Source organism: Triturus cristatus, chromosome 8 (assembly GCF_964204655.1).
Source record: "Triturus cristatus chromosome 8, aTriCri1.1, whole genome shotgun sequence".
Taxonomy (NCBI): domain Eukaryota; kingdom Metazoa; phylum Chordata; class Amphibia; order Caudata; family Salamandridae; genus Triturus; species Triturus cristatus.
The window spans coordinates 933,902,341-933,929,949 of NC_140591.1; the positions used below are offsets into that span (position 1 = coordinate 933,902,341).

The 27,609-nt window shown below is 42.1% G+C and overlaps 1 protein-coding gene across 14 annotated transcripts in view; it reads left to right on the top strand.

Annotated features, from left to right (window-relative positions):
• DMD (dystrophin) overlaps positions 1 to 27,609 on the top strand; it is a 7,596,173-nt gene that overhangs the window by 6,642,402 nt on the left and 926,162 nt on the right. The window lies entirely within an intron of this gene.

The following is a 27,609-nucleotide window of genomic DNA, read 5'->3' on the forward strand; positions in this document are numbered from 1 at the left end:
AAATACTTTTTATGGAATCAAAAGGTTAAATTTAGGCAGAAAAAAAAGAATATTTATGGAGGAAAAAAGGAGGCAAAAGATTACATTTAGGCAGGAAAAACGACAGTTTATGAAGGCAAAAAGGATGCAAAAGGTTAAGTTTAGGTGGGTAAAATTACTGTTATGGAGGCAAAAGGTTAAAGTTAGGAGGACGAAAAACAAAAATCAGGTTATGGAGAAGTTGAGAGCAGCAATGAAGTGTCTGTCTGACAGTGGTTACAGGCTTGAGTGGGAGCACCGCCTGCAGCAGCGGGGGGAGATTGCCCAAGCCCCTACAGGGCACAGCCCAGAAGTATTCATACCCACACCATAGGAATCTGTAGGATGACATTCTAACGCTGTCCCTGATTGCCATTTTTCACAATAAAAGCATGTATTGAGTCCCACAAATAGCCCTTAGGATAAAAACATTACAAGGAAAACAAAACGGGATGACAAAAAATACAGTGAAAAATCTCAGCGAGGATACAGGAAAATTGTAGGAATAAGGGAAAGGTTGATAGTCACAGTGTAATGATATGGGAAATGGAAAGGGTCAAAATTGAATGAACCACGCTCTGATAGATCACCCAAGTTTAATCTCCGAATGATTAATTCACCTTGAACTGAATTTAACGCACTAAACGCTACACAACATGTTTCTGTGCCTTTAGTGAGACGGTTCAATTATTTTCTTGCTAACTGTGGATCAAGGGGACTAGTGTTCCAGCCACAGAGAATTGTCTTCAATCAAGTAATCCTCAACAAGTCACTATTGCATGTGCTCTAAGTCCAATGTCTGACAAAATTGTGAGCACTTTATAGGTGCTAATTGCTGGTATGCTGCACTTTATAAAGAAATGATCAAGAAGGTGATTCTGGGATCATGCACATAATTAATTCTGGCATGTTACGGGTTGTCTGCTACCAATGACAGCTGCTTTGAGTTTAATTTTTGTACTCCTAACTACCAGTACTTAACTTATGCTGGTGGTGGGCACCAGCACAAAAGTCTAGGGAATGGAGCTTAATGTGTTTCATTTTATAATTATGTTTATGTTTTTTCCTAAAGAACATAACTACCCAACCAGTGCTTCCCAATGTTGCTGCATTCCCATGTTTATGCCATAATAGAAGAGCCAGCTTTTAAGATTTTTCCAAAACAGAGCTTTGCTTGGGCTAAAACTAAGCTGGGATGGGAGACAATTCCAGAGTTTGGAGGACAGGTAGCTGAATGACCGGCCTCCTGCTCACACCGTCCTACACCTAGGCTGGATCGCAAAGTTAGAGCTAGCCAATGTAAGTGTTCTGGATGGCACATATGGCTGAAACATTCCTCTAAGAAACACCAGACCTGTGTGTAAAAATGCCCTATATGCAAGAAATAAGGCCTTGAATGTAATATGCTTCTCCAAAGGAAGCCAGCGAAGTAGAGGCAGGTGAGAGGACATCGATTAATACTTTGAGCAAGCAAAAGAAAGAAATGGAAGAAAGGAAGAAGGCAAAACATAGGGATTCATTAACAAAGGGAGAAAGCAGGTATGAAAAATAAATTGGACAGGTGAGAAAAAGAGATAGATGTACAGTGTGCTGGAAAAAAGAGGTATGAGGTGGAACATACAGCAGGCAGCATTTGTATTCGCCAATCTCAAATTTCAGCAGTAACGGTGGTGGACTCCTAAGGAAAACCTTTGGTGCCTGCACTTTTTATTTTATCAAATTTTAAGCCCTGATATCAATTTTAATACATACTGCTCAAGTAATAGTGAGTTGAATATAAAGGGAACACAGGAACCACTGATACAAGCAAAGCAAATATTGCTATATTGCAGACATAACTTTACAGCTAATGTAAAAATCATATTTAGGAAAGACCTTACACAACAAGGCTAGGAAAAAAACCCTAGACATGACAGTTTTCCCATTCCTCTGGAGCTAGCTAAAGGGCATCTCTTCCATCAATGACAATTTACGCCAAAATCAACATTGACACATGTAGATTCTTCGTAACACTGAAGGTGGTCTGTTGTATTTAAGGTCTTCCAGCAGATCTGCGCACACCACATGTTCAGAGAGTATAGATTGTAGGATCTGGTCACTGGTGCTCAGAAGGCTTCTTGGTCAAATACCTACAGGCACTAAAAACAAGTTCAGGTGCTTAACCATACCATGCCATTGAATTAAAGAAAATCCCTGAGCACTCTTTATAGCAGGGCTCCATAAATCTCCGTTGTGTACTGATCCCTGCTGGAACTAGGCGAGTGTGGAACATACAGTACTTGCACAAGTTCACAACTGTTGCAGTTCAAGAAGTTTATGAAATTCGCAAAATATGGGTGAAGCATTCTCTGAAAGTTTTGTGAAAGAATTTTATTGTGATATCTTTTTCATGGGGGATGAATTTACTCTTAGTTTATAGTTTCACCCTTAAAACAAACAAAAAATGTTTGTGAAGTTAACAAAACTGGCGAATTAAATAAAAGCCTCACAACTTCACGTTAGAACTAGCACTCAGTGGTGCAGAGATTGATAAAGCAGCATCCCCAATTCATGGATCAATTACATTTGAAATCTTGTGTGGTCATTGGAGGTTGCTCATTTGCACATCTCTCATCAATGGTCTCAGGGTTGAATTTAGTGATTTAGTATCTGATTCTTTTCAAAAATCAGGATCTGAAAGAGCAATGGATGTTCCAGTTTAAAGAACTTTTGCTAGAAATGATCCACATTTGTGGAAAATGCATAAAATGTTATGTTATGTTATGGAGAATTACCACATATGTAATGAAAGAGTACAATGGCAAAACATGTCACAGTTGTGGAAATATGGTATTTGTGTCGTAAAAATTGAAGACTTACTGCAACTGTAATACAGTAGTAGCTCACCCTTTTCTATAGCAGAAAATTCTTAAATGTGCAAAACTCTCCTTATATCACATTTAAACCCACTTTTGCTTCCTTAAGACCTTCTCTAAATGAGCACCCAAGTCTGTCATTACACTCTCTCTATTTCCAGCCAAGAGGGCTTTCCAAAGCAAAAGACGGAGAAGAGTTTCTTTTAGAGCGAGGTCTTAATGCTGACAGGTGTGTGGCGAGGGCTGCCTTGTTACCATATCTCCCAATAGCATCGCCATCTCCAGAGGGAGAAAAACAACAGCTTCCCACTTCCACTAGCTCATGATTACTTCAGTTGAAGATAGCCTTATAAGGCTTGTCAATTTCTATTCAATGCAAACCTCTGACATTTCACAGGAAATTCGAGAACCACGGCAGTATCAAAAGATGTAATTGAGATTTCCACCTGGTGACAAGATGGATGGATCTCGTCTCTTCTGTTTCCTAATCTCAAAGGAGCAGCGAGGCCTTAACCCCACTGTAGATATCTGCAGGCTCAATTACTTTCTGACTCAACACAAATCCAGGCTGCTCACTGCAAAGCAGGCTATTCTTTCCCGGGCACTGTTTCGCAACGTTATGAAAGTGATGCATATCTCCTGTCACCTGTAGGAGCACTCAAGTGCAGTTCCTCAGAGATTACATGAACGTAGAGTCGTTTGATTTTAAAAACACTCAATATTATAAGAGTGATGCCGCATTAGGTTCTAAAAACTACCATCACTGAAAAGTAAGCATAGACGGCTCCCTCTTATGCACCATCTGGAAAGGGGTTTTGTTGTGTAGTGTGTGTACTTAGTTCACAACATGAACAAGTTAAAATGTGGTACCAGATTCATGAGAGAGCAATGCAATAGATGTTATGATTGTTTTTTTATTTTTTTGACAGTACAGAGAGTGATATTTTGGGATATAGTATATTGGACAAAGGCCATCTACTAAGTAAAGTTTTTAGTAACATCTTTGCTTGATTTTCTTCATTAATCTCATGTCCTAGGTGATTTAGCTTTATGATACTTGGTCTACCCCATTGGGGAATACCGGGTAATTTATTTTCTGGTAGTGCTGTTCATTTACAACTTCACGTGCCTGAGAAAAAGGACATACAAGCTCTGCCAGGCAGCTAAAAATAGAATGAATGCAAATGTTCCAGGCACTGTTTCCTGATCTGTGCACACCTCAATGATTTGATGAAATCCCCATTAGACTTGTAAGATTATATTAGGTCCTTGGTCTACTGTACCCAGATACATACCATTTCAGAATACACATGTAATGTGATTAGTTACTGTGCTGTAACATTTTTTGTTTATTAGTCCCAGGTTAATAATAAAAAAATGAAATTGTTTTACATTCATATTATACATTATATTATTTTAATAGTTTTTTTTAATAATGCACTTAATTACATTGTCATATGTTTTCCCATTAGGAGATCTCAATCACAGTAGTGGAGCTCTTCACCAGTAGGTGAAAAGCATCTTTACACTTGTGTTAATTCTATTGTAGAAGTCTCCACTTCATCATTTGAGGGGGCAGAGACATGTAAATCGACACATAAATGTAAATCGCCACTTAGAAACTGCGAATAGCAAAAAAGAAGGAGTATAGGAGTAGATCTACACATGAGTAAATAAACACATGCATATTTACCTTTGTGAAATGCGCCCAATGCCTGTAAACCTGGTGAACTGTACCCTCGAACTGGAAATTGTTAGGCAAAAATCTATTAAATAAGGCTGCCCTAGTTAAGTTTTAAAGTGCTCTCTGAAAACAAACAGCAGAGCAAAAATGCTGAATATAGCAGTGGAGTATTAGATTGTAGCATATTGTGGGCACACACTATACTTTTGTGTGTCTTGTCTGTGTGCATTGCTGGGTGAAAAATCTCTTATGCTTTCTGTCCCTCCTCTTTCGCAGTTCAAACTACTGTATGCCATAAATGCATAAAAATAGTTTTCTAGTTGTATATACAAGGACAAGATCTTATTTCAAGCCCCATATGTTTTCAATAGTATACACAAATGTGTGGACCATCAGAGCTTCATACTCTTTTCTTAGGCTCAGAATGGAAAATCTCAGTCCACTTTTTCTAAGATTCGTTTTTTTATAAAAAGCTGGAAACTGATCCATTGTATGGGACTCTTTTAAAAAACATTCGGGGGCAGGTAATTGCATCTTATGAAAGGAGAAAATAATAAAAATAGTTTCACACCAACACCTGTTGGTAAGGCAACTCTTGCAATTGTAGCCTCAAATTTCCAAGTGAACATTCAAATATTGTTAAAGGCTAGGCAACTTTTAAAGGATAATTTTTGTATTGGAAGAACTGCTAAATAAAAGAACCATAGAGCAGAAATGGTCTGAAGAAAGAACCCATATGGGAAAATTTCTGGTTTCACTAGCAAAAGCTAATTTAAATACAAATTCAGTAACAGAAATTCTTAATATTGTATCTAAATTACCCGTTCAGCAGCAAACCTCTATTTAGCAGATATTCTGACATTACTATAAATCTGATTATCAGACCACTGACACAATAGGTGAAGGTGTTTTCGCACGATGTGGTGAGAATATACAGCTCCCCAAGCTATCTTTGGACCTGCAGGCCGCGCTTACTGTTTATATTGCTATTACTGAAACTAACGTTTCAGCTAAAGCTACTGGTAGTGACAGAATTCCTATCGAGGTTTACGAAGAGTTTCCCCTCAGTTATATAATGTTCTAATAAAACTATTTAATCAAATCATGCTTGGGAAGCAAATTCTAGTTGCCTTTTCTGAAGCCGTAGTAGCAGCTTTTTGAAGAAAAGGGAAACCCACTAACTGTTCTAGTTGTCTACTGAACGCTGACTTTAAACTTTTCACTGCGATATTAGTCAACCGCATCATGCGCAACTTAGTTCATGGTGATTAGAATGACCTAGGGATCAACAGAACTATATCAGCCAATACAAATTATTTGATTGAAGTAATTGATTATTTCCCGCAGCTCAATGTTTAAAAAGCTTTATATTTAGTGAATTGGTTGGCACTATTTTGTATACTCCAAGCATTCTTTCTTTGCTGCCATTTTCTAAAAAATTTGAACTAAAAATTATATTGAGACACTTCTGCTATAATTATAATAAATTCACAGAAGACTGGCAAAATCAAAGTGTCCTGGAGAACTCAGCAAAGCCTTTCCATTGTCTCCAATATTATTCTCCTTATAATTGAGCCATTGGTAATTTCAATGTACATCAATACATCAAATTGAAGCTTTATTGTGATGACAGGATTCTTTATTTAGAAGTTGAGACACAAAATATACAATACGCACTAAATAAAATGTAAGAATTCACGTAGATTAGAGGATATAAAAATGAATCACAAAAAATCAGAGACACCTCTTTTAAATATATCTATTAATGGTCATCCCTCTAAGTTAAGAGATAGATATATTCCAGTCATGCACTATAAGAAATATACCTCCTCAGTTATGACTGCCACATGGAGAATCTTACTTCAGATCCAAATCACCTAACCCCAAATCATTGACTAAACATTCAGCTGACACAAACCCTAATTGGTTACAACATTCTTTAAGCCTTTGTACATTTCTGTGAATTATTAGGTTGAGAGGAATTGTGAATTAAGAGTAAGGGTCAAATAATGTGACTTATTTTTTTTTTTTTAAAGGAAGTGCATATTTCGTATAACGCTCTTGTTCTCAAATCTATTCAACAAAATCAATCGTAATTGTCTACTCTTCTCCAAAACCCCTCTCACCCACAATTCTTCATTGGCAATTGCACTGGGAAAGGATGGAGTAGTTTATTCAGAAAACCACTGCCAACATTAGCACCCAAAAATGCTGTAAATGTTAATTATACCATTTCAAAACATTACTAGGAAGTATGGTCAATCAAGAGAAAAGACAAAAGTACTTATGTGCACATAGAATTCATAGCATTTCAATAGTATTTTCCTCTTGCAATATACCTTAAAATCATGCTGTGCTGTGAGTTCCATTACAAGTGGACAGTGGAAAACATGCATCTTGTTCTTGGTACATTATTGAATGAATTACTATCAAATGAAATTCCTCACAGTAATACATCATTTAGTGATTGCTTGATATTAAAAAGACAATAAATTGTATTGTGCTTAGCACAAATCTGGTTCCCGGGATCTGCATATCAACTCCATTAAAAAATGACTGGCTTCCAACCTAACTCCCTGACATGAACAAAGGAAACCATGAAAGTAATATTTGAAAAAAGCTTTTTATTCTATTTCTATTTTAGAAACATTATAAGTCGAAACACTAAGAATGAAGCATCAAAAATAATTGTAGGCCGTTGGTATACAAATGAAACCAAAGTTCCAAACTGCGTATTACGGTACAATTATTACTGTACCGAAACAATGTATATCATTCTATCTAACACGAAAACCATGTATTATTCTCTTGCTGAACAAATAGCTACCATCTTTGTACTTTAAATTCATTGTATAGAATAGTAGGCCCTTCGTAAGAAACTGGGTTGCTGGTTGAGTGGGGTGAAACAGGAAGCACTATCATTATCAGGGTGAAGGCACAAGCGAACCCCAATTTACCCTGTGCTTAGCCCTCAAGTAGCTTGAAGTCAGTCTTAACATTGGAGCAATGTGTAAAGTATTTACGCAGCACTTTCAAACGGTACAAAGGTGGCAACACAACAAAATCCTACACCAGTTGAGAAAAAGAAAATACATTTTAATAAATAAATCAAGGAGGGCGAGGCCAAGCAGCATTGCTGACAGGACGTGAGGCTCTGAGTTCCCAGCTGGCCTGCCCAGTAATCTTACCTAAATCCGACATATTGGCTCCTGTAGCCAGCTTGAATCAATGATCACAGTGCATGGACCCTGAGCTGCATTCCTGGGGGCTTCCTGGATGCTCGCTGGCCGCCAGAGAGTGAGATTGTCGACAAGTGTGCTCCGGGCTGTTCTGGTGGAAGACGGAAGTGGCTGCGGTCAGCCCCAATGGCTTGGCCTTCGTAGAGGTGCCATGGGACCGTGCTCCCGAATCGACGAGTGAACGCCATCGGCCTCAGGTGGGAAGAGGGCAGGGAAGGAGTGGTGAGTAGAGGCCCGGGATCCTGCAAGACTCCTGAGGTGCGGCCCATGTGGGTGGCCTGAGCCGAATTGGTGACCATGGTAATAAGGAGCTTTGGCCATAGAGTGTGGGTTAGCGTCAGCCGCCCCTGTTTGCTGATACTGAACTTTCTGCTCTCCCGTGGGGTGACTGCAGATGGCTGGAGCCACATAATTGCAGCCAGAGGGGGGCCTTGTTGGCCTCTTCACATTCCTGGGCAGGGTGACTGAAGCCCGGATTGGGACCTCTCTAGAGGTTTTCGAGACAGCGGGCTGCCGTCGCGGGGCAGCACAGGGTCCCTGAAGCCGACGGATTGGCTTGGAAAAGGAGCGGTGCCTGAATGAGTCGAAGTGTGCTGGGTGGAGAGGTGATGTAGGGGCGCCAATAGATGCATGGAACGTGGAGGACACATTGTGTGGTGCCCTGGGGTGGTGGCTGGCAGCCCCAGGCTGTGGTCCTCCTGATATCTGGTGGCTGATGCGGGTGTGGTTGGACCTGGCTCCACTGTGCTGAGACGTCCTGGGGGCCCAGGCGAATTCAACAACTATACTTTGACAGGGGAACTGGTGGGGCCCTGGGGCCTGCGGGACAGCATCAGTTGGCGGACTGGAAAGAGGCCCCACCTGCCTGCAAAAGGAACCTGGTGGACAGAGAGGGGGGACAGCCAGGGAACCACAGCACATGCCCTGTGATTTAGGGAGAACTTGAGTGAGGAACTGGTTGCATTACTGAGGTGGCGGGATAGCCGCCCAGGGAGCATGGCGGATGGGCCCCCAGACTGAGCCCCTTCAGTTTGCAAGGATTGCCAGAAGACAACTCGGTCCTTGGCTAAAGTGGAAGTGGGAAAGGACAGGCCCCCCCTGCTCGAAGAAGAACATGGGGCCCTGGTGGGTGACCTTGTGGTGGCGCGAGTGGTAATGCCCAAGCAGCGAGTCAATGTGCATGTGAGACTGGGGCTGGGGGTGCCCGTAGGGGACTAACCTGGAACTACACCAACCCAGAGTGGATAGTGTAATCAGGAGTGTACGTGGTGAGGAGATGCTCTGCATCAATGTGATGGCCAAAGATAAAGCAGCACACTCCACGGGGGTCAACACAATCACACAGTACACCACGCTACCAGCCACAGCTCATAACGAGACAAACGGGTAGCGGCGATGGGGGAGAGGATGGTGAGAGAGAAGAACCCTCCTATGTGGAGCTACTGGCGGCCATACAGAGATCCAGAAAGGTACTGGGAAAAGAAATCAAATTGAGACAGTGACTATTGGCATGAACTTCCTCAGGGCAGACCTATGCACGGTGGCAGACAAGGTGTCCACGGCAGAGGGTGACATTGTGGAGCTTAAAGGTGACGTCGTGATGCTTACACTGCAGGGGACCCAGATGACCATGGCCATGAGAGCCCTGCTATGCCGGGACGAAGACACAGAAGGACGCGCTTGACATAGCAGTAACTGAGTCTTTGGGTTCCCAGAGCGCGTGGAGGAGGGATCGGTAGAACAGTTCCTGGAACAGTGGGTATTCACTCACTTATGCACACCGGGACTGTCGGAACTCTTTACTGTGGAGACAACACACAGGGCCCTGGTGCCCCCGCCCCCCAGAGTGCATAATCGTGGACTATCATAGCAAAAATACTAAATTATCGCAACAGGGACTGTAGCTTGCGAGCAGCAAGGGATAGGCAGAATCTTAGCTCTGAAAAGAGCAAAATTACCATATACTCGGACTACACCAAGCAGGTGCAGGAACAACGTAAAACCTTCCTAGGAGTCAAGCAACAGCTGTGGGACTTACAATTGCAATACATGTTACTCTATCCGGCCCAACTTAAGGTACTAGCACATGGCAAGAACACTTCTTTGAGGCACCAGAGAAGGTGTGGGAATGGCTGGAAATGCAGGAGGGAACGCTACCCCCATGAACAGTGAGGCCAGAGGCGGAGGTAGGGCACCCACCCCATAAAAGGGATTCAGTGACCCAAACAGTCAGCAGAGAACCCTGGTAAGGTTCAGCAAGAGGAGCAGAGAATCACTGTTGGCGAGGATGGCACTATGCACTTAGGAACAACGAAGGGCAGGGCCCGGTGTCCCCGGATGACTCGACATCGCTGGAGCCAGGGAAATTACCAGACATGCTAAGCCTGTTGGTGGATGTTGTTCCGGAGACCCTACTGGAAGCTGCACCTGCTGGTGATGTCATCTGAGGGGCGTTGTACATGAAGACTCTGTACTGTTGTTTATTTTTCATAAATCTACACTGTGAATGCTGCACGCTCAAAACTTTGACCTACGAGGGGGTGCATGAGTGCAGATAAATGGGCTATCTGTGAGCCTCTTGGTATGTGCTGTGGTGTTTGATAGGGTGGCCAGAGAGACAACTGCGTGGGTTGGCCACTGGCTGCGACACATGCTGAGATTGCACTGAACTCCCTACTTGGTGGGGATTTTTGCTGGTTATGTTGATGGGCGTGCCGATCAGGAGACTGGTTGTAATGGGGAGTTCATTAGGTCCTGTTGGGCTACTGAGGAAGCTGTGCACATCCTGCAACAAGCATGGGGGGCATTGAGGACGACACAGTTGCACGTTATTTGTCCTTGTGATGGGGTATGTTGTTACAGAATTGTTTGATTGTTCGTTTTGGAGATATGCAACGGTTGTTGACAGCAGGTGGTGAGCAGAGGTATGAGCAATGTATGACCTACACAATACATAGACATAGCGACAGAGGTAAGGCTTCTAAGTTGGAATGTAAGGGGCTGAGGCACTTGCACAAAACAATACAAAGTGCTATCATTCCTTAAACTGCATCACATAGCAGTGGCTTGTCTACAAGAAACACACCTAGATGACACCGGTGCCGCTAGGTTGGTGAAGAAGTGGAGGGGTCAGATATTTCACTCCTCCTACTCGACTTATGCCAGGGGAGTGCTGGTATGGGTGGCCCCTAAGACACCGTTTGCCCTAACATATATGGAATGAGTGGGAAGTCTGTATGGGACTGACACGTGTGGTCCGCCGGTCCCGTGATCTCCATGCCACTGGAGTCAAGCTAGCCTGGCTGTTTAGGGGGTTTAGAGAACGGTTGCAGGATGCTTGTTTCCAGTCCCGGGAGGACCTGGCCTGGCAGTTCGGGCTGGACTGTTCCCATGGGAAACCGGGTCAAGACAGATTTGTATATGGCTTGGTCTGAACTGGAACAGCATGGGCAGCAAAAAAAACTATGGATTAAGGCCCAGATCTCTGTACTGGGGTGAATGTTTGACATTATGCAGCAGTCTGTCCATCAATTGTTGTTTTTGCATTTGTCACTCGTAATGGGATGGGTGTGCCCAGCCGTGGGTCCGTGCTCTCCATGCCACTGGAGTCAAGCTATCCTGGCTGATGAGGGGTGATGCCCAGAAACGAGTGCCAGAATACTTGTTTCCAGTCAGAGAGGACCTGTCCTGGCAGTTTGGTCGAGGGTCAATACTGATTTGCATACGGCTGGGTCTGAACTGGAATGGCATAGGGAGCAAACAAAACGATGGATTTAGGCCCAGAGCTCTGTACTGGGGAGAATGTTTGACATTGTGCAGCATTCTGTCCATCAAGTGTTCTTTTTGTAACTTTCTAAAAGTGGTATTTTCAGACATGATTAAAAACACTACTTTACCATGAAAGAAGGGTTTTAATTACTATAGTTTAGACACCAAACTGTCTACCTGCTCCCAATTGGAAGCTACGGCTTATTGAATGTAATAAGGTAACTCCAATGCTATCCTATGGGAGAGGTAGGCCTTTTAATAGTAAAAGATTAATTTAGGAGTTTTTCACTACTAGGACATGTAAAACTTAAAAGTACATGTAAAACTTTTTAAATACACTGCCCCCTACCCTCTGGGCTGTTCGGGCTTTACCTAGGGGTTAGTTATATGTAATTAAAAGGAAGGTTTGAGCCTGGCAAAAAGTTTATCTTGGCAAGTCGTAATGGCAGTTTAAAAACTGCATATGCCTGCTGCTGCAATGGCTGGCTTCAGACATGTTTGAAAGCTTACTTAAGTGGGTGGCACAATCAGTGCTGCAGGACCACTAGTAGCATTTAATTTATAGGCCCTGGGTATATGAAGTACCACTTTAATAGGACTTACAAATACATTAACCTATGTTTTAAAGAGAGAACACAAGCAATTTAGCATGGGATAGCAGTCAAACCCCAGTAAAAACAAAGTCAGCAAAACAGGAGGATTGAAGGCAAAAGGTTAGGGGAGAACCATGCCAAGGATGCCAGGTCTAACTCCTACTTTTAATACATGGGTGGTTGGCAATGGTCTCAACTAGCATCATGTAGGAGATTCACAGCATAGATTCTTCAAAGTAGGATTAGTGGTGTTACTGCTCAGTCTCAGGAAACTAGATAGTCTTTTCTTCAATTACTAAAAATAAAGGAGAGAATCATTGCAAAAAACATAAGGGTTGATAGTATTTCCTGCAGTAGCAGAATGTGGCTGTCTGGATATCTTTTGGCCAAAAAGGTCTTACGTACATGGGGTTTGATAGCCCAGTTTCTAAGCCAAATCACAATTATTGACGTGACCAAGCAGGGAACATGTGAATAATTCAAAATGGTCTTGGCAATGCAGATAATGTATTACCCAAACCTTGACTCTGATCCATGTGGTAGATGTGGTAAAATAAACCTAACCAGAATTTGCATACAGTCATTGTCATCAAATCTTTTCCCTTCAGACTTAGACAAAAATATGGGAGATATAAGTAGTTGGAGTCATAAGGCTGCATCCTGAAAGGTGGCTTTGAACTCAGATATACTTGCTTCAACAACCTTCGGAACACACTTTGAAAATGTTATAAAGCTCAGACCAGAATATGGCCGTGCAGTTCTCCAATGAGATTGTGCTCCTGTTTCAGACCATCTTTCCATAGCCTACAAATATGACTCATATGTCTCACCAAAAATGCATACTGCACCATAAAAGAATGTGTTTAATGCAAAATGGATATATAAAGAATCTATGACTAGTCTCTAGAGGGGGGGACATGGCGGCCGTGAGGTAGATGGTCATGGCCGCGGGCGCCATCGGGGGAGAGTATTATCGGAAGGGAGCTGCAAAGAGAGCCGCCGCCGGAAAATACATATTTAAACTTAGAGCATTGCGGTATGTCACAGACGCATGAGACAGGCGGGCCTGTTGGGTGCCGGGGGGCGATTTTTGGATCCTCGGGGACGCGATGGAAGGAGGCAGCAGCGGAGCTTCGACGTTCCTGGGAGGCCGGTGTCAGGGCTGGGGGCAGAGACAGAACAAGTCTGGGGACCGGAGATCCACATCAGGAGCGTGGAAGTGGAGAGTGCTGAGCGAGAGAGTGGGGAACCTCTCGCATATGGAGACAGGTAATGCCAAGGAACCTGAGGCACCCTCTAGGTACACTTTGAGGACCAGCAACACTGGAGGTAAGACACATTTTGTACCTATTTCATCAGACTTACTTCCAGGATCAGCGCAAGGAGCTAAAATTATTGTTAAGGCGAGGCAAGGTCGGCAAAGAGGAGGGAGTCTCCAGAGTAGGGGAGCAGGAAAATCACCAGGAAAAACGACCGAGGGCAAAAATAAAAATAAAACGGTAAACGTGCCCACTAGAATAAAAATTACTTCCTCACTTAAATCATTTGGAGGAAACTGAAATAGCACAAATAAGGGCGCAAATAGAGACGACGATTCCTCAAAATTGAAGTAGCCTAGCTGTAATACCATGGCACCCCAAGAAGAAGCTATTACAATCCCCACGAGTAAGCAGTGTTGGCATTATCTGAGGTCTCAGGAGCCCCTGTACAAGCTTAGAATGAAAATAGACAGAGCAGTTCGGATGCAGGAATATCTGAAGTGACCCAGGGAAACTCAGAAGATTCGCTGGCAAGCATTCTACTGGGTCTGAAAAGTGAAATTAAGCACCGATTTGAGGTCTCAGAAGCAAATCAGTTAGGCATGAAAGCATCCTGCCTGGAGTTAACCCAAAAACTGGATGAAGTAACCCTCCGTACAAAGATGTTAGAGGAAGAGGTACTCATAGTAAAGCAGGATGGGGTGGAGAATGCTTCTGAGATCTCTAAGCTAGCCAGGCAAAACCAAACCTTAAGGGAAGATCTTGAGAGAGTGAAAAATCATTACCGAAGAAATAATTTGAAATTTCTGAATTTCCCGGAAGCCGAGGAATGGTCGGATATGAAGGCTTTCATCATTAAATTGCTACAGAATACGATCTTGAAGGGCAAGGAAGATATTAATCTTGAGTGCAAAGTCCAAAGAGTGCATAGAGAGCCTTTTCATCGCAACCCCCAAAGGGTCAAACCTGGGAAGATCCTTGTGAATTTTCTCTCCTATACCACCAAAGAGGAGATTCTTAGTGGGGCACTTAAAAACGGTCCATACTTAGTAGATGGCTATTCACTGCTAGTTAGGTCGAATTTATGCAAATCTACAGAACAGAGGCAGTGGGAGCTGGGGAACAAGATGGAGGAACTATGGAAGTTGGGAGCTAATGTTCAGTTAAAATTCCCCGCAATGCTGCGTATTATGTCGGATAATCCAATATACAATTTTCGGTCAGTAGAAGAGGTTGAGTCACTAATTGATACGATTAAAAAGAAGAGAGATATCGCGAAGGGACCAACATGGGACTATTGGGACAGTTTGCTCTATTGTATATTTTTGAATTCATTTAAATTCCCTCTTCTAGAGTCTTAATAAGTAATGAAGCAGGAGGTGGAGTATGAGAGGAAATACTATGGCTAGAATCCCAAGTGTTGATATACTCACATGGAATGTGAATAGTCTTAGGTCCAAACCAAGACAGAGGAAAATGCTGAAGTATTTGGAAGACAGTCAGGCGCAAATTATGATTTTACAGGAGACACACCTGTTAGCAAACGAAAGCAAGGTGTTGTTTGGCAGGCGTGGCTGGGTCCAACATTTCATAGCCTCCGATCAAGCACAATGCTGTAAGGGGGTTGCAATCTTAATTAGAAGTGGCAGTGGGATCCAGCTTAAGTTGTCAAGTATGGACAGCTCCGGTAGATGGGTCCTAGCCCGTATGAGATGGGCAGATAGAGATTTCATATGTGCCTGATTTTATGGACCCAATGAGGATGATCCACAGCACATTATAGAATTGTAACTAAGATTGGTGGATATTTCAGCTCCTGCGATTGTGGGTGGGGATGTTAATGTACTGTTGGATCCTATAATGGATCGTTCAACATGAAGGGAAAGAGACCCTGTACCCAGAATGAGGAATGCGTTGAAAAGTTTGATACAGGATCTAGACTTAGTAGATGTTTGGAGGCATTTGAGAGGGAAGGTGAGAGGGTATACTTACCATAGTAAAAAATACCATCACTTTTCAAGATTAGATTACTTTCTGGTCGATAGATGCTTTGCAACTAATATTAAAAAGATCGAGCATCTTTCAGCCCACATCTTTGACCATTTAGCAGTCATCATGATTTTACAGGCTCCAGGACCACAGCCCTGCAAGAGATGGACAATAAAGTGCGCCCTTCTCCTAGATGAGGGGGTGTCGATTGCTTTGGAAAAGGCTGCATCAGAAAATGTAATTAATAACAAAGGCATTGCCTCCCCTGGAATAGTATGAGATGCCTTTAAGGCATATATACGGGGGGTTCTAAAAAGCAGAGAAAAAAGGGCGGAATTAATAAACATTGAGAGGGAAGTGGGGAATCTTGAGGAAGCTTTGCATTCTATAAGTGCGGGAGAGGAAAGGGAGAGGATGGAAAGGAGGTTAGAAGAGGCCCAACTAAAGTATAAGATCAGGCTGGAGCTAAAGAGTAAGGCAAGGTGGCAAGCTGCAAATATGAAGGAATTTGAGTATGGGAAAGCGGGGGCTTTGCTGGCCTGGAAGTCTAGGGTTGAAAGAACCAGAAATGAGATAAAGGAGCTGAGGGGGTCATGAGGGGAGGTGTTTGACAGCTGGGATGTTATGCAGGAATATCTAGTGACACTCTTTTCACAGTATTATAAGGAAGATATTAACCCAGAGCCCCAAAAGCTCAAAAGCTGGCTTAGGACGCTTGGCCTTCCTGTACTGAATGGTGAAGGGGTAAAGATGATGGAGGTTCCAATTACTCATGAGTAGATTGCAGGGGCAATAAAAAGAACGAAGAATTGGAAGGCTGCTGGTTTAGATACTGTCCCCTTGGAAGTGTATAAAAATCTAACAGAGGATGTTCTCCCTGTCTTGCAAAACCTGTTTAATGCGGTATATATGGGGGAGACACAGGTCCCAGAATCATGGAGAGAGTCCTCCATAGTCTTGATTTTTAAAACCAGCCAAGGACCCGGTGAAAGCAGAGTTGTATCGACCGATAACCCTGCTAAATGCAGACTATAAAATCTTTGTTAGCATTTTAGCGGGTAGGCTGGCTAAATTCGCTCCTCAGCTCACCCATGAGGATCAGAAGGGTTTCATCCCTGGGAGGCAGATGTATGAACTGACCCAGCAACTGATTGGCAGTATTGACCTAGCTACATCAAGGTCGGTACCCTCGGCGGTGATTACACTGGATGCTGCCAAGGCCTTCGATCGTGTTTGCTGGGAGTATCTATGGGCAGTATTGGAGATCATGGGGCTTGGTCCATGTTTTATAACAATACTAAAAGCTTGATATCATCGCTCTACAGCTAGCATCCTCCTCAATGGCTCTCTCACTAGGAGTGTCTCTATTCTTAGAGGGACGAGACAGGGGTGCCCTATTTCTCCATTATTGTTTGGTATGTATATCGAACCATTTGCCCAGATGCTTCGCCAGGATGGTCAGGTTATCGCCTTCTGTGCAGGTGCATATAAAAAGAAAAACGCATTATATGCGGATGACCTTATAATCTACACAGAAGATCCGGCTGTTACAATCCCCAGGGTGGAGCTATTAGCCAAAGAATTTGGAGCGTTTTCAGGTTATTTGGTAAATAATGAAAAAAACGGGATGTGTTGGAATGTCCCAGACTGGATGGGATGTGTCCAGAGAGAGATCAGGTACCTTGGGATAGGTATTATTAACTCATTAGAGGGAATCCCTCAGCTCAATTTAGAGAGGGTAGCGAAAGAAATCGAGAAAACACTCGCCAGATGGAAGAACTTGCCTTTTTCATTATATGGAAGAGTAAACTTAATTTAAATGGTAACTACTTCCCAAGCTGACATTTCTCTTTATACTTTCCCCAAAGGCATGATCGATTAAATACCTGATTCAAGACTATACAGCATGGCGTTTCAGTTAAAAAAAATTGCAGAACTCTGTTCGCCACACCGGGGGCTCTTGGAGTGGGGTGGGCTATTGGAGGAAATGGTTAAGGAGTGGGGCTCAAAAGCTTTTCTTTATACATTTGGGGCAAGGAAATGTTATTAAAATGTCAGACTGAAGACACTTAAGGCAGCACTTACCCTATGGTTAGGGATAAGGAACATACTTGGAATGGGGTACTTCTCGGATGGGGCACCAATATGGGATTCACCAGGTACAACAGAGTGCCTGCAACACCAGTTAAGTATCCCATTAAGGAGGGCGGGAATCGAACTATGGGTAGATCTTTTGGTGATGAAGGAGGTGGTGCCATGGGAAATTTTGGTGGCAAAGACGGGTGGTTCCCTCTCAAGGTTTAAATACCTGCAGTTATTATCCTGGGGGGAGGCAAACAGGAGATAGATCAGCAGAATCTGGGAGTTCGAAAAGAAATGATAGAATGAGGCCCCGAGAAGGAAGGAAGTCACTGACTGGTACTGGACTCTGGGGCTCTCGGAAGACAAGAAGTTGAAAGGACCATATGAGATCTGGGATGGTGCTATTCAGATGACGGAGCCGCAGAGAATGTGGCAACTCTCTTTTAAACTACTCTATAGAGTGGTCAAGCCAGCAAATCTGAAGAGGAACCATTTTTTTGCAGCCAATAGGCTTCATTGGACACCCCAGAAAATGGTAAAATTTGTAACAGCGGCAGCCCCAAGATGCCAGAGATGTGGTATGTTAAGTGCGGATGATCGACATATGTTTTTCAAATGCCCCCTGTTACAGGACTATTGGCTTGTGGTTGAGAAAGTATTCAATGAAATCCTGCGCACCAATATTAAAATGAGCTTAACGTTGATCTTGATAGGGCTGGAGGATCAGCCAACCTTGTCCCTATCGGCGAATAGGTGAGCCCTACTTTTTTAGTTGATACTTCTCGCTAGGAGAGAGATTTGCAAAAAATGGATAGACTCTGCACCACCTCATGGTTCGGATTGGCTTCAGGCGGTTAAAACTATCTGCAAAATGGACATAGGAATCGACGGTGGCCCACGTACTAAGACCTGTGATGATTTTTTGAATTGGAACGGGATAATAAGAACTTAATCTCTTGTGTCCTATGATTACACCTGCGTGGAACCAACAACCAGGAAACTGGTTGGGCTGGATCGCAGGACTATATGTTTAATTACAAATAGCCTGGGGTGTTACAGGTTGGATGTCAGGCTTGACTTTGCAAACAATGGTGGTATGAGGACACACAAAAATGACAAGTCTCTAGGACTGTAGTATCTTGATATGTAGGAGAGCTTTCTTTCCTTTGGTACTCAATTTAACTTGGATTCCTCAGCCTGAACTAATGGCTTTCTCTGTTGGGGCACTTTTGCTTCTCATTTTTAGAAGAAACTTGTACAGCAAGACATAGCACACCGTAGCACACAAGGTTTCCCACACAACTGCTAGATCCTTCCACATAGATACAACTTTTAACAGGTTATCCTCCCAAAACGTCAGCCACTTCCTCTGATCACCCCTAACTCAAATAAATGTTGATCTGTTAACATTACACCTGTGGACACATGCATGGTATTGTTCACTCAGATTTCCTTAAAGTCACACACTCACACCCATCAGTGTTCAGAATATTGTAAATCAAACATCACGACAGCAGCAGTTAAAGCCACACATCATAAAAACATATCAAAAACAGCAGACCAGTATGCTCCGCAACAGTTGAAAAAAGAAAGTAGCTCTCACAAAAATTCCCAAAAGTGTCTTCTAATGGCTAAGAGGCAGAATGCTGCATTACACTGATACACTTCAGAAGATCAACATCAAAGTTCCCTCTTTAAGAAATATTGAATCAAATAAAATTAATACAATAATGACACTCTGTATGATCATTCTATAAACAAGACACGTCTATATGACATGTTCAGTTAGATATAGCCACATACGTGACAACATTTTAGAAGGGAAAGTGGGAGATTTAAAAAAAATAATTGGGAGAATATATATCCCCCATTGACTTTTATTGAAGGAGAGAAAATTTCAGCTGGGAGACAATCAAAATGTAGCCGTTTTTGGCTTCATAAATCAGAAGTCTCCCCCTGAATCTAGTTGATTGGCATGTATGTAGTCATCGCGCTTAGAAAACGAGCTGACCAGAATACCATATGAAGAAAAATCTGTGCTACTGCTGTATGGTGCTCACAGGTCTGGATCAGAAACCTGATTTCTGCTTATTTAAAGTGAAATACACGTTGTTGGTTTTGACATATGCCCCAGAATGAAATCCAGGTCACGTCACTGGCCGCAGTAGAATAAACAAATTACCTCCAAGCGTTCAAATTTGACACCTTTAACCATCTGAAAATCATCAAAATACACTGATGGAATATCATTGAATTTTCTAATCAACATCCTCTAGATTCTAAATTGTCACTGTAAGAAATGTCTATATAATTGAATTTACAGATTAATACATCATCCATTAAGACAAGAGCATCGTAAATATACCTGAAATCTTTGATGTCACAATCAGAATTTTTCTACAAACCATTTTAGGGAACTCTGCTAAAACTCAAGTAACTTGGAGAAATCCTGCTATATGTCATGATGTCGGTCAGGAATAATGACCTGCATTCTTCCTGCTAATGTGTGTTTTACTGTTTCAATCCTTCTTTTTCAAACAGCAATGCATCCATTAAACTAAAAGTGAAAATCAGTTTGTAATGATTGAATGATTCATTTTTGGTTTCATATCAGAATATCATGGTTAGAAATGTCATCTGGCATAACTATTGTGCCCTAAATATCATTTACTAAAATATCTTCCTAATGCATGTCTATTTTCTATGGTTAAATCATATGAGGTGATATTTTTGTGAATTATATTTCAGATACAATGCTTATGTCAGCGAGATGTTGACTATGATATTACAGCACAACACGACGGATTAATGACCTTAGTGAACACAAAGTGGCCACAAAAAGTATTAGTTCATTTCGATATCCCTTAGAGTGTTTTATTGGTGAACGTTGTGACAACTTAAGTCATACATTCAGCCTTGGCAAAACTTTTAGGATTCATCAATCTTACCTCAAGAGATGTCACCAAACCTGAAACTTTAACATTTTAGAATTTTTTTGTAGAGTTACATTGATGCCTCTGCTTGAATAAATAAAAAGCCGATTGTCATTTCCTTGTAGGTTCATTCCGTTACAGTCATCAGTGGTTTAAGAATGCCGCTTTCTGTTACTCTTCATGATCCAAAGAGAGAGCAGGCTATTGTTCAGTGGCAGCTTGTCTTCATAGCAACCACAGTGGCAGTTCTAAAGGTGGCTTGTCACCTCGATCAGCATACAAAACCATCAGATTTTGTTTTGTTTCTTCTTAAATTCTGAAAGTGATCTGTCATGCTGTTTTCCACCTTAGGTAAACACTCAAATAACTTTACACCTAAAAAATCAAATAACTGCCACAAAGCACTCATGCTTCTCAGATTAGTAAGGGTTGGAGGGCCATGGTAATGCTCCTTAAATGTACCTTTTCTTCATTCACCAATGGGGCTCAAAGTGAGAGGTGATCTTTCCACTCTTCATGAAAGGAACATGGGAACCCTCGTATTAAGCGGTGATCCCGCCACTAGGAATGGAGAGATTCCCTTTCAAATGATGCAGATGGGACACTGATGTGGGGTCCTAGTATTCTGTAGGCAGCGAGGTAACGCCAGTTCATTTTCTGGAGGTGAAGAATCAGCAGAGTGATTATGACGATGGAAGGGGTTTTAAAATCCAACCTACACAGAGTCAGGAACTTGCAAACTAAATTACTTCACTTATTCACATGGAACAGGTATGCAATGGAGGTTAGGATCTATCCCGCGCGCCAAGATATAAAATGCAGGAGTGCGGTGCCAATTTGTGTCAAGGTTTTAAACTTCAAGCATTATTATACTAGAGCGTTACATTTTCAGGGATGAAGAGGACACTACATTTTTATAAACTTCACAAATGAATATAAATTCAAAATGTGTCCAAATCCATCTGTAAAATAAGTGTGATTTTTCCGTCTGGGGTTTGACAGTGCAGCTGTCTACATATCTATAAGTGGGTCTTTGGGACCACCCTTTACAACCATTGGCTTTCTTCAACAAGCGTTTTTCAGCCATTGGCAGGCGGCTTTGGTAATCCCTTCTTGGTTTGGCCCAGTGAAGCATTCATCTCTCGTTTTGTGCTATTGGCATCCTTTCATCTCAGCTTGGTCACTGGCTTGAAGCGCACGACAGACTACATTGCTACTTAGGCTACCTGTTCTCTCCTGCTGCCTTTAAAGTGCTTGTGCTGCATGCTATACCACTTTCAAAACCAGACATATTCATTTTGCCAGTGCTTGTTTTAAGGATATGTACAGTTGAGTACAGTTGAACCTACTCTGAAAGTAGCTTTATACTTGTCATCAGCACATTATGATCTCTGACACTAACCCTCGAATAAAACAAGAACTTGTTTTCAGCTCTTTCTCAATTTACATTCGACAGTCATATGCATATGCATGCACTCTGTCAATATGTTTAATGGAAAATAGCAATATTATATGACAACCATTTTACGAAGGACATTTGATAATGTTAGCTACGGTATCGCAACATCCAAAAGTGGAACGTAGCGTTGATTACAAAAAGTCCCATTTTTTCACCTGAGTTCTCATAGCTGTAAGTTTAGAAGACTGGGCCATTGAGTATAGGTACCACCTGTTAAGAAATTGACCAATAGTCATCGGTTCCAGCTACAGTGTGTAGGATGAAGATACCTACCAAATTTCTGGTGCAGTAATGTCAGTGTTCCCTTCATGCAGTGGAACACAGCTTATTGCTTTGGAATCTCTTCCTGGTCCACAATTATTGTGTTTTAAAAGTCAAAAGTCGCACAACTATTTCACATTTCAGAAAAATGTAATATGACTCTAGAAATCCACTAAACTGGCATAAACTTTGTAGAGCATTCCATGCCATACATTCAGCAAAGATTATCGGATGAAGAATTAAAATGTTTTACGTACCGTTTTCATAGACCTAAAGAATTAAATCTCTTGTAATTAGGATCCTGTCTTTATCCTATTCAATAATTATGATTGCTTTGAATGCCTTCTCTCTCAGAAATGTAGTTAACGCCTTCCTTTCTTCAAGCTTGCTGCCAGTTATGCCCCCCATGGTTTTTATCATCCTCTATTTAGGCTTATCAAAGAAATTGACTAATTTCTAGCACTAGTAATTTTTTTAAAGCATGGAGCTTCCTGCCTCTCTGTAATCATATTTCATCTTAAATCTCTTTTAATCCGTCTGTGGTTATTATTTTTTGTTTGCATATTCCCTTATTTTCCTCGAAGAAGCATTAAAGCCTCCTATTGTTAGTCAAATGATTACGTCCGAGGATTTGGTGACCCAAAGGGGTTAAACCAAACCATACACATATTTTGAATTCCAGTTCCTATTTTGATATACATTTACACAGTGCTTACTTTGGAAAACAAGAAGTGCTGGTGCCTAAGGGGCATATGTATCAAATACCGTATTTGCGATTCTCAAATAGCGATTTTTAGAGAATCGCTATTTGAGAATCGCAAACGGGATGTAACAAATAATTCGCAAATGTTTTGCGATTCCTTGGCATTCCTTAATTGCGATTAGCAAATTGCTAATCGCAATTAAGGAATACCTTCCCATTCATTCCTATGGGCTAGGAGGCCCATAGGAATGAATGGGAAGACATTCTCAATTTGCGATACGCAATTTGAGAATCGCAAAATGAGAATGCAATTTCAAGGGTGCCAGGGTGTCAAAAGGACACCCTGTTGAATCCCTGAAATATGTATGTGTGCACATGTGGTGCACATACATGCCCTAAGGGCATGTCTGTGCGTCACATGGCACTTTGAAAAATGCCAAAAAGTGCATTTTTCAAAGAAATTACAAATTACCACCAACTTGAAGTTGGGGGTAATTTGCGATTCCTTACAGAAAAATTGCACTTTTTCTGTGCTTCATATATTGCATTTAAGGAATCGCAATTTGCGATTCCTTAAATGCAATCGCAAAATAGAGAATCGCAAATTTTGAGCTTCTCTAATTTGCGATGCCCTTTTGGGATGATACATCCCAAAAGGCCTTTTCCTGTTCGCAAACGGTCCGATTCTGAGAATCGGCCCGTTTGCAAACGGGAAAAGGGCTTGATACATATGCCCCTTAATCTCTACTCAGAAGCCCGCTGCCGGTGCAGTTAAGTGTAGTCACGTCCAATACCAAAGCTTCGTAGTCTGTAGTCTACCTCATACCTCTAATTGACCATCAGCCACTCCCTGCCCCTTTTTGCCACTCTTGCAGGTCGCTGCTTTCTCCTTTTATGAAGATGTTTCTGTTTATTTTCATCCATCTTTCTGCTTTGTTTCTTTTCCCTCTCTTGCTCACTATTAATGTCTGATTAAGAAAGTGCAGTCCCCAAAAATGAGTAGTGGTGGCCCCCACTGGCAATCGCCAGCTCAAATTAGGCACTGTATTTGCATATGTCTTTTGCACTGGAACATCAGAACACAGTTCTGTATAATCCAATGTTCCTGATGAATACCATGAATTTCAGTTTACTTGCTTCTCATAGTGTTTCATCAGATGCTTAAAGATCAAGAACAAGAAAGTCACAAGTCTTCCCCTGTTGAGGTGTAGGCCAAACAAATCTAAGAAATATACACTGCTCAATCTCCAGCCAGCTCCTCAGGAGATAAACAAAGGCCATTCAAATAATTATGAAAGCAAACCAACCAGAGAGCCAAACCTCTGTTGTTACACGACCACCGGGGTGTATTAGTACTTTGAAGTGTATACAAGGATGAATGTGGTGTTCAACATAACGCAATGCCAATTAAATGATCTCAGGTGCATACGATTATAATATACCATGCCATACATCATACATACATTATAATATACCATTACATCGCAAACGACTTGCTGTAGGGGCAGAAGGTGTTGGATTTACAATCCATCACCTTCCCTGCTGTTGCACAAACTGGAGTAGGAATTGTAAATTATACTATTCCTAAGTCCAGTTCGTTCCCTACAGCAAGTCCTTGTAATGACTTGCGATGTAATGGTTTGTGTTGTAACAACGCTGTTGTTGTAACGACCACGTTGTGATGGAATGCGTTGTAGAGCATTCGTTGTAAAAAGATATATTCATTGGGCACAGCTATTAAGTGCGCAAGACAGTCTGGTTGGCTATCTCAGACCGGCCAAACCGTCATGCGCACTGAAGCTCTCTCCAATCCCAGCTGCGTTACCTGGTTGGAGAAAGCAGGCACAGGCTCCCAGTCTAACTAGGAGTGCAAATCATTGGCGCTCAGGCCAATCCTGTTGCTGCTTTCAGCATGAAAGCAGCATCAGGATTGACCACAGTGCACTCTGGGTCCCTGTGCCTGCAGAAGAGAGGAGCACGATGCGGCAATGCAGCGAAGCGGCATGGAAGTGTTTTTTTTTTGTCTCGTCCATCCAGCACACCACTCTGTCATCACACTGGCCGCCACTCCAGCCTGAACCTCCACTTGGAGCCAACATGCCAGGCCTGCCCTGTACAAGCTCAGCATCTACACAGGTGAGGTTGGAAAGTCAAAAGAAGATTAAACTCCCTCTTTGATAGACCTATATTAGGATGGATACACCCAACACTTTAAGTCTCACGTTCACCACCTCTTAACACACCTGCCGCCATGACACCATCAGACTGAAAAAAAAGAAGTACAAAAAATAAAAACACAAGGCGACAAGTATTCTCCATTAATTCCTCAGTGATCTGGAATGACATTTCTGTATTGATCATGACCATCATAACCCTGCTCCAATTTAGGAAAGAGTTAAAATTACACTTCTTTAAAGAACATCCCAACAAAATGAAAGACCATGTCTGCTTCCACTGTCAGAACCCAACTCCCGTTCAATATATTGACTATACACTTGACTTTGACCTTGCACAGTACCTCACTGGCTTTTATGTAGGTTTGGGCTACACAAATTCGACATAGATTAATGTTTTGACTGCCTAGAGTATTTCATATTTCTTGGCTACAAACTCATCTAGGTCAGTCATCAGTCACTGTTCTCGGTACGTATGGATCTGATCTAGTTGATGAATGCCTGAAGTGTTTTAACTGGTTAGCTGTAAATGTACTGGACTAAATTAAGCAGCATTAAGTATTTCCAGACAGTCTGAACTGTATCCCTACCACTCATCTGACAATTTCCTCAGGTCTTAAGCAGTCACTAGGTACTTTCCAATGCATGTGCTGGCTATTGTTATTTACCACTCACATATTCGGGTGTAAGGTATCTTGCAATAATTTTTATAGTTTGCTCTCTAGCGGTCACAAAGTTGAACAGTCAAGACTTACTCTAGTAGGTGGTATTAGATTTGGAACTCAAATGCAAAAGGACACCATAAGCACATACAATAAACTCAATGCCAGTCATTGTTGTATCATTGTAAAACAATTAGGCCCTTATTCTCATATACATATTTTGAGATTCACTGAAAATTAGAAGGCCCAAATGTCTAACATACAACCAAAAATGTGGTAATAGTAGTTACTCTATAAGGTGCTGTGATCAGAATAATGTCTATGGACAATGTTGCCTTGTGCGGGAAGATCACAAATCATCACAAAACTTAGATTTTTCAGGTCTTGTTGGGTTTGCCACAAAGCTTGGTTCCCACACACAAGTTAATGTTTTGCAGGTATCAGACAGTGAGTTACAATGTATGTGCTTGGGAGTGACACACTTGGCCTTTGTCCTAGTTTCCTGAAAGCAATACCTTAGAGAGACTTTGTTAACATTGTGCTCCTTTACCAAACACAACACCGGCAAGAAGACTGGGGGACTGATATAGGGTTTGGCAGACAGGTTACCTCATAACAAATGTGAGGGATGTCCTATCGACTCTATTGAAAGTACATTATAACCGATGGCACTTGTAAGGAAGCAGATGATAAGTCCGCCATGTTTGTGCTGGAGGACCAGTCTGCCAAACTCGAAATCAGCCTCAGGGACCCCAATCCAATGAATGTGGATGCTCATTGGTAAAGAGGGACCTTGACAGAGCCTATAGGGTCAAAAGGCAGATGATATGTCCGCCATGTTTGTGCTGGAGGACCAGTCTGCCAAACTCGAAATCAGCCTCAGGGACCCCAATCCAATGAATGTGGATGCTCATTGGTAAAGAGGGACCTTGACAGAGCCTATAGGGTCAAAAGGTATAACCACTTAGGACCTTGGAGCTTCGGTAATGTAAAAAGAGGGTCATTAGGCACAATTTCTTTACCAGTTATAATGCTAGCTGGTCTGCAATAAAGGTAAGGTGCCATGTCTAATGGAAAAACCGAAGAGACCTCTTGTTTGACATAAGAGATGTCATCAGACTTGAATGTTCAGTTTTTTAAGAAAACCCTGTTTGGCATTACAGTTCTCACTGGCAGAATTATTCACCAGTTCAATTGACTAGCTGAACAAGGAGTACCTTTGATTAGGGTAAAGGGTTCACAGGACATTCAAACTTCAGTAACTCAGGAACCATATTTCATAGGCCCATGGTATAGTTCTCAGTTCAATGTGATGTGCCCTAGCCAAAAGATCCTACTTCATGGGTAAACATGAAGAAATCAACTGTGTCATGTTAGCCACTGGGTCAATTTGTTCACTCCCACTCAATATATGGGGGAGAGGGGGTCAAAGGAACAGTGCTCACTCAGCACCTAGAATGGCATTTTTGCGTCTTTGGCATGACATCTCATGAGGCAAAGCGACATCTAGCTTCTGAGATTCAGGCCATGCAAAACTAGGCTGTTAGACCTGGCATCCTTGGTGTGGTTTCCCCTAACGTTTTGCCTTCTGACCTCCTGTTTTGCTGACTTCATTTTTGCTGGCTTTAGGGTTCTGGGCACTTTACCACTGCTAACCAATGCTATAGTGCATGTGCTCTGAACTCAAAACGTATCCACAATTGGTATATTTAATGTGCTTCTAAGTCCCCAGTAAAGTGTACTACATGTGCCCAGGGCCTGTAAATTAAATGCTACTAGTGGGCCCGCAGCACTGATTGTGCCACTCTCTTCAGTAGAACTTAAACATGATTCAGGCCTGCTGCTGCAGAGCCGGTGTGTGCAGTTTTAAACTCCTATCTTGACATGGCAAGTTAATCTACATGCCAGGCCCAAACCTTCCCCTTTATTA